Source organism: Thunnus albacares, chromosome 9 (assembly GCF_914725855.1).
Source record: "Thunnus albacares chromosome 9, fThuAlb1.1, whole genome shotgun sequence".
Lineage (NCBI taxonomy): Eukaryota > Metazoa > Chordata > Actinopteri > Scombriformes > Scombridae > Thunnus > Thunnus albacares.
Genome location: NC_058114.1, coordinates 23,812,355 through 23,821,639, shown reverse-complemented (window position 1 = coordinate 23,821,639; position 9,285 = coordinate 23,812,355).

The following is a 9,285-nucleotide window of genomic DNA, read 5'->3' as shown; positions in this document are numbered from 1 at the left end:
CTTACTTACTGATCCTTATCCTCACTTAAGTAGAGATACCACGTCATAACATGTACTCCATTACAAGCAAAAGTTATGCATTCAAATTGTCAAAGTATTGGCATTTATGTGTACTTAAAGTATTGAAAGTAAAAGTACTCATAATGCAGAATTATTAAGTATATTGTTTTATTATTTATGATGCATTAATATGTAAGCAGCAAATTGGAGTTGCAGCTGGCAAAGGGGGAACTGATTTTAACCCTTTTAAGTACTTCCCAGTCATTTAATTTATAAAAATGCATCATATTTCTGTTTATTTAGATAAGCTTATCATATAATCCTCAAAAAAAATAGTAACTATAGGTGTGAAATAAATGTAGGGGCATAAAAACACAGTATTTCCCTCTGAAAGTTAGTGCAGAACAAGTATAAAGTAGCTCCAAATTCCTGTTTAAGTACAGTACTTGAGTAAATGTATTTCTCACCTTTGAAAGCAGACATACTGTCTGTTCGGACTGCCTATTGTAATATGACTTCGCAGTGATTATGTCTATCTAGCTGAGATATGTGATAATAATCACAATGAGGTTCACCTCAAGGACAAGAGATATGTTGTGCAATGTGTCAAAGAAAGAAAAAAAAAAGAACAGACTCTGCCTCAGACAACACTAACATGCACGAGGCAAGAACTGTCCTTCCCTCCAGCCTCAGGACCAGCACAGAATGTCTGTCTGATTACAGAGACACACTCCTCCCTACTGTGCAGGGGACGCTGTGCCCCACCAGCATATTATCACACTGTCTGAGAACTGAATCACCCTCAGGCCTGTGTGTGTGTGTGTGTGTTCATATGTGTGTGTGTGTGTTTGTGTTCAAAAGAAACATTGGCGTTATCTCCCAGAGACTCCACAGGCAGACAAAGGTGCCTGTCTTTGCCAAGCCCCAACAGCTCCCTCTTTCTCTTTATCTGTCTCCATCTCTTTCTTTCTCTCTGGGAGATGCTGACTCAGTGGAACAAAGTGAAAGGAGTTGGTGAAACTCCTTCCTTTTACATGAAACACAACCCTTTGTTTGAGTCAAACGCCACGCTTTTGAATTTGCTCGCTTCGTAGCTTGTTTTGACGCCTGTCATGCAGGGAGGAGCGCATTACGAGGTCTGTGTATATGAGACTTTGGTGCAGAGAGGAAACTAATGTGCATTGATGTTTGTCACCCCAACCCGCTTGAGAGTCAAGTTCTTCTTTCAGCCATGAGACGGCTTGGCGTGGCGCGTCAGCAGGTCTGGTTGTCAACACAGCTCAAGACGTGCAGTTTTGCAACTCTTTTTATTGGGGCTTTCACAGTGAAACATACAGTTGAACAACAGGAAGAAGTATTTTAGGCACAAATATTAAAGTTACTACAAGGAACATTTATATTCATTGTTATTATTATTATTATTATTACTCATTTTGTGGTGATTTTAGCAGCCCCTGTGGACAAAAGCAGTAGTGTTTTCCCGGAATGCAGGCCGTATTTCCCATGACGACCACCGCCTTGTGTTGTAAGATCTTGGCTTGCACGGGTATTTGTTTTGGAAGCAAGTAAAAGAAAGAGCTACTTATTTTTAATACAATTTTTCTTTTTTAAACACAGCTGTTTGCAGGATGCATAGGGATGAGGTAATGTATCTATTTGTGTCTATATAATATAATAATATATTAATAATTGTAATATGATGACGGTGAAGCAAAGTAAACTTTGAGTATTGTTCATACACCGAGGTGACATGTAATGCTGCATTCACACCAAATCCAGCAATGCAGCACCTTCCTGCAGGGTTGTGCGGAGGCGTGGGTGTGTTTATTTGTGCTTTATAACATAACCACTGTGAAACAATCAGAAAATAACGTTTTCTCAGATTCACTCCTTTGTTCTTGCTACACTACCGCTCGCTCTCTTCATTCAGTCTCTAGCTCGCTCAACCACCGCCGTTCCCTCTCGTTCGTGTTCTCAGCTCGCTCATTCTCTCTTTTTCTCTCCTCTTTTTTAAAATGAGTCGAGAAGCCGACAAGTCTAACTTTACTTTTAACGTTATCAAACGAAAAGAAATGTCCTCCTCATCCTAGTAACGTCCTTCTACTCCCTCATGCTACAGTGCTTCTTGTAATGTAAACATAGGCCGTCCATAGGAAGCACATAGGCGTGCCGTAAATCATTTTGTCTGATTTTGCGGGGAATCAGACCCGGCAGGCATTTAGAATAACTACATAGAAATAGCCAATCTTCTCGCTGTAGGTCATATAGTGGCATCATGAAACTGTTTCATAAGCAGTTAAAAGTTCCTTGGAGTAACTTTAAGAAGAAATAAATAAATAAATAAACAAATAGAAGACATAGACAGCTCAGGTCATACAGAACACTCTGACCTAGTTTGCCCAAATTAGACCTTGTACTATAGTTGAGCTGACATTTTGATATGTTTTGTGACAACGGTGCAACACTCGCTACGTGTAATCATGATCTTGACATTGTCTTTTGACAGTTTGCAGTTTCTCATTCTTCAGTAAAGGATATAGTTTTTGGTATTTCGAGTAGAGACCTCTTTTCAGTATGTCATTTGTTTTAATCTACAGTAGCCGGTACAGTGTGTCCCCTCAGCCTATCTGTGTTAATGTGACAAATCACAGTGTGATTAAGTAAAAGAATTGTGTTAATGCATAAATTTATCATCATGCAGCCTAAAAGCCAAATGTTTTTCACTATACGCTGCATGGCACAGTAGGATACACATGGGTAAGCCTGTGATGGAGGATGCAAGAGCAACCCTCCCATATGTAGACATCTACATGATAATGCATCACACATACTTCTGGGAAGAGTTTATTGACAAGGGAGGAAGGCAGTGTGGGCGGGTCATAAACATTTCACATTGGATATCAGATCTGGTGGGACAGAGCAGCCTGTGTGTGATTGTGTGTGTGTGTACATCCGTGTGCGAACAACAACGCGTGAGCTGTTGTGTGAGAGACTGTGAGTGTGTGGGACATGTGTGGGCGTGTGTGTGTGTGTGTGTGTGTGTGTGTGGGTGAGCAGCATTCCTATCCATCAAAGTCACCAGTGGGCCGCCCTCTGCCTCAGGAGAAAAATGAACCATGTCCGACATACACAGCCTGCTGCTCTTGTTCTTCTGCCACCGTTTCCTCCTGATTCACCCCGAGTGGCTGTGAGTGGGACAGACACACCTCGCCAACCATTGCCAGGATACATTCAGAGCGTTACCACAGGAAGCTGACACATATGGATGCCTGCATACCTCGCATACTGACACAAACGGCGTGGATTGATACTTTTGAAATTGATTCTACAAGGAGTGTCTCCTCTCTCTCTCTGACAGATCCGCAGGATGAGTTGTGAAGGTGGCTCTAAAATAAATGGACACATAAACTCATACAAACACACACAAACATAAACAACAGACAAAGGTGAAATGTGTGAGGCACAAGTTCAGTCAACATTCCACATGTTTGACGCAAGGTACAAAATCATTTCAGGCTATCTATCTTGATAACCAAAAAGATTATTTGACCAGAAATGCCACGTATTTGACATATGATGATGAAGAAAAAGAACAATAAGTAAATAAGTCTTGGCTTACAGCTGTTTGAAAGGCCTGTGTTGGACTTTGGATACAAGTGGCTTTTGTCCCATTGAAATTCTGGAGTAATCTCAAAGAATGATGCAAATATCTGAAATGTTTTATTCGTTCTTCTCAGATTGTTGGTATTGATTTGGACTGACCCGCTCTTACCCCTTCTTACTTTATTCTTGGTTTTGACTAAATGAGGCTCAGACTGTTATAATGTACGTCTCTCATTTGATTAACATGTTGTCCTTGAAATGGTATTGACTACAGCTTAAGTGCCTGTTATTGTAAGTGGATAAAGTCTCTGAATTACATGGACTTTCAGCTATTAGAGTGGTCTGTACAGGCAGATTGGTGGGAGAGGTTGAATTGTGATGAGTCATTTTAAAACTATGAAACATTTAAGTAGATCTGGGGCTCTACTGGAATATGTTCGCATGATTTGCAGTACAAAAAACTCCTTATTCAACTCATACTGACCCTTTACGCAGCCCCTTAGTTCAGCCTCTGTATGAAACAGGCCGTTTTACCTCCTGTCTCTAAGGCTACCCGAGGAGCTCGCTCTGTCTTGATTGGCCAGCTCTAGGAAGCTGCCCCTCGGCAACATCAACAAACCATGCAACAAACTATAGTAGTAGGATTCCACTTTTTTTCCTTCTTTACTCAAAATTGAAACTTTCTCAAATGCATCTGTGCATGTTCGAGCCAAAATCAGATGCACACAAACAACACATGGAAAAACCTCAGCAACCAAGGCTACAGAACAGACGGCGGTTTATGGGGATGTGAGAGGAGCCTACTTCAGCTTGTTGTCAAGGTGGAAAAAAATGTTACAAGCAAAGCGTTCAGAGCAGGTTGAAGCCGGCAGGGAGCATTTCTACACATTAACCTCAAGTTTTGGAACTTTGCCCAATGTTTGGCATAGATATCTGACATCATAACAGTATCTAAATAACAGAAAACCACAAAAAGCATAATAGATCCCCTTTAAAGAAATACACAATATAGTGTGAGATTAACTATTAAATTAATTATTTCTGAATGCAGACAAACACATAACTACGAAATCGTAATCCATTATCCAATACATTTTCAAGATGCAGCTCATTATGATTGTTGTTGTTTCAATCAATTTCAAAATTGTATTTCAAAATATCCTTTTAAGTCTGCTCTTATTTCACAATGCTGATCTTCCGAATGATGCTGTCCCAATGCCATCATCATTTAATCAATTTAATCACAAGTCTTAAATCAACAAACAGGACAAAGCCAGTCACAGTACATCATTGTTTTCAGTTCAAGCAACCAACCAATCACAGAGCCTCCTGTATTGCTCATCACAAATATGATGTTATCATTCATGTAATGACACATTGCATGTATGACGTGTCAATCATACAGACAAAGAAATGTGAAGTTACAGACAGGATCTGCCCATGTGCGGCACAATATGTAAAAGCAATGTGATAAATTTGATAAAGAATAGTCTAACAAAATAGAGATTCAAGCAGGACATTTTGTAACCTTGAATCTGGCGTTACCTCTCTGTTACCTCTCTGTTACCTCTCTGTAAATACAGATTTCTTTATATTCCTTGATGTTTTGCTACAGATACGAATTAGTGTCAGGGGATTTTACTGCAAACATAACCCGTGGCTTGAAGAAACCTGGTCAAATGTGGTGTGGGTAAGTGGTTAAATTTTGGGATTGAGTTCAAAAGGACCCAAGATACAGTGTAGTAGTGAAAAAGAGTCATCAGGGAGCAGAGGGCTGAGGAGCTGGGTGTGAGTGGGAAGGCTTTTCAGTGTGGGCAGGGCCTCTGATCCCACACCTGCGGAAGGAGCCCTGTTTGAAGTGCTGCTCGCTCGTCCTCCCGGCTCACAGCACAGATGATTGATGACACATCTCGAGCTCTACGGCTTCACACACTAAAGTAGACAATGTGCCAGAGAGAGTGTCAGAGCCCCAGTCTGAGAAAGAGAGAAAATGTGCAACAGCATGGGCCAAAAAAAGAAAGTGTCATTTCAGACTATAATATAGTCACAGTTTACAGTAAGTTCTGAACATCCAAGCCAGGGACATTTCAACCAGACCCCCGTTTCCATTATTGTGAGTCACGACATTCCCTTGAATTTTATCATAAAAACTTTTTGTGAAGCAGAACTTAACCTTATAGTTTCCACGTGTAGGAGTAAATGACTGACTAATGAATCACAGCATAAACTTGGATACATATTGTAAAGCTTATGTTTTTCAGTCTCTGCTGAGAAAGGGATGACTAAACACGAAAACTTCTGTAGATTGAACAGCGCCCAAAGGCATGCTGCGCACAATCCAAACATTTCACAATCAAGCTCACTGTACTCAGTCTCCACAGATAGCACATTCATCATATGGCTGTGTGTGTGTGTGCTCAGTGATGGGTACTGTTTTGTTTGGGTTTTTTTCTATATGACATTTAGAACATTTTAGTCACTCTTGCCTTAGTCAACACATTCCCAAGTGGCAGCTATAGTTAATGAGACGTTCTTTGTGTAATCGCAATGTCATTTCTCACTTCTTGGCTGTTTTTATACTACGGTGTGTTAATCAGCGTGACTCCATAAATTTTATTACCTCTCATAGTGAACACATTATGTAATAAGTGTGTTGGCTGACTCTTTACTTAAGCATAGCTGCACTTTCATTAGTTATTCACTGATCTGTTTCTTTGATTAAAGGAAGTCAAGATTTTGGAAAATACACTTATTTCATTTTTTCTTGTGGAGAGCTAGATGAGAAGACAGTTACCACTCTTATATCTATCCATTAAAGAGTGGAAGCAGGGGGAAACAGCTAGCCTGGCTTTGTCCAAAAGTAACAAAATATTAAAGCCCACTAATTAACACATTATATCTTGTTTGTTTAATTCCTACAAACTCCAAAGTGTAAAAACAACAAGTTGACATTTTAAGCTAGGCTCAGACAGCAGGAAGTTTTGGGCTAATTTATCCCCAATTCACCCCTCCCCACAATCAGAGGAGAAATCTGGTCTGGGACCTTGGTCGTTACTGATGTTCAGCCCAGAGTAATGTGAGGGGTTTACAGATCCATCCAATCTTAAATCTCCAGAACTGCTCACAGATCGCCCTGATAATTTCAAACGTTTGATATTTAGGATTTGAAATGTGGATGATTACGTCACTACTTTCCGAGTGGGACCACAATAGCCAATGAGAGAGAGCTGACAGTGTTGCCAAGCAACGGTAAACACTCTAGCCCTTGAGGCCAGTGTTGCCAATTCAACCACTTTGTTACTAGATTTTGTGACTTTTCAGACCTCTTTAATGACTTTTTCTCAAAAAAGCAGCTAGCAACATATCTAGCGACTTTTGGATAGAACCTAACTCCTCTCCTTGAAGAGAGTTGCCAGTATTTCTCAGTGAATGAGCGCTAATGTGGCTCTCTGGATTGACTGTTCAGTGGGTGGGACAGAGCAGCAACACATTCAGTCGACCAATCATCAGCCAGCGGGATGTTATGTAGTAAAGTGGACATGTCATGTGGTAAAGTGGGTTTGTCGTGTAGGTCTGCAAGACTGCAGATAGACTCTTCTCCTTTAGTTACTTTCCACTGAAAATAGTTGTCAACACTGCTTTAGGCTAATGTTAGCTAAGCTACTGTTGACAGATATTAAAACTGACAGTTAAAATCTCACCTCCAGTTCTCGCTAAAGAACAGACAACCCATGTTGACCTTGTCTCCCTGACCATTTTTTCATCCAGACGTATTTAACCCTCTGCTTTTGTTTTTTCTCACTGCGAAGCATTAAGTTGTTGCACCGTCATTCTCCATTTTGTTTACATCTGCTTCCACATGAGATCATGTAGGATCACCTGAGGTGGTGCATTGCTCCCTCTGGCACGATAATCTTAATAAAATACTATAGTGCATCATGCACTGTAATTTTCAAATTTAGTGTTTGTAAGTTTCTCCTTGTGTGTGACCCGATTTCAAAATCAATTAGGATTTTAAAACTCCTGTAGACTGAGCTCAGCTTTAGAGGAGGGTACTGACCAAGCTCAGTGACTACCCGTAGTCTTGTTGTCGTGTTAATTAGTGATCTTCCAAGTAATAGAGATCCAAAGTAAAGAGAGCTAGGCTAGCTGTTTTTTCCTGTTTACAGTATTTATGCCAAGTTAAGCTAAGCTAAGCTAAGCTAACTGTGTCCTGGCTGTAACCTCACATTTAGCATCCAAACATAAGAGCAATATCAATCTGCTCATCTAATTCTTGTCAAGAAAGTGAATAAGTGTATTCCCTAAAATGTCAAACTATTCCTTTAAGTAGTGTTTATTATGAAGACCATTGGATTGTAGTAGCATAGTAATGTGTCATCAGCACATCACTGTTATCTGCGCCTCCACATGGATCCTGTGAGAATACAATGTACTGTTATGGCTTAGCCTATCACATTTGTAACAAGATACTTCACACTGCTCTCCAGATTCTGTGCTTGTCCTGCGAACCATTTGTCTTGTTCACAGTCTCTTGTGTCGTGATGCTATACGACTCATAGGACACTAGCGGTGCTGCACTGTACGCCAAACCCCAGAATCAGGCCTGTCAACCACTTACTGCACAGCCTAATCCAAATGGTGTAAATTCAACACCCCCACAAAGTGGACTTGATAATTGCTGCCTTTTACAGAGCCGGTCTGCTCACACTAAAAGGCCCACAATAGGACTCAGCCTGGAACTGGGCTGAATGTGCTAAATAAGCTAATGAAATCCACCCACAGGACACAAGCCGGGCACGATAAGAACCTTTATAGCTGTGAAACTCAGCCAAGCTGGGAGGGTGTTAGGTCTATCTCTTTGTTTATTTGTCTATTTGACAGCCCACGGCGTAGCGCCAGAGGGACTGGTGGTCCGACAAAGGTTAGGTGTCAGCATGGAGTGTATAAAATAGAATAGAGCATAACAAGTGAGAGAGAGGGATTGGAGAAAAGTGAGAGAGAGAGTGAGAGAGGGCAAGAAGTGTGGGTGGCTGGGTAGGTGGTTTTGGCACTGCAGAACGGACTTCTTGCGTATTACTTCTGGTAAAACAAAGATATGACTTTTGCAATGGCTTTACTCATTCACTGAGTAGTATCAGTTGTAAAATTTTGCTCTTTGGGGTCAGCGTGTGCATAGGGGACACCAAATCAGTTTAAGAGCAACATGTCATGATGTGCACCAGTACTCCCAGCACTTTTGCACTGAAAGAAAACAGATAGGAGATAACAGCAGTGAATGTGTGCGTGTGTGTGTGTGCGTGCGTGTGTGTGTGTGTGTGTGTGTGTGTGTGTACAGTACACAGTGATGAATACCAGATGCAGGCATTTCCTTTGTTGGTGCAAGCAAGTTCAGAGCTTGCCAAATCGCCCTGCTCTCCTCCCACACGGTTGAATACTTCCACACACACCCACACACACTCCAGAATCCCTGCCCACTAATCCTCCTCCATCCTAGGCTTAGGGGTAGCTGAGGCTGCAGGCTAATTCAATCTTGGCTGGTGCTCCTCTGTTTTATATCTCTCCTGTTGTCCTTCTGTTCTCCACCCTTGGTCTGTGCACTCACACTCTTGCTTAATTAGTTTTTTTTCTATCTCTCCTTCTGCTTTTACCCCCCACTCCTTTTCTCAGGAGAAGTGAGCA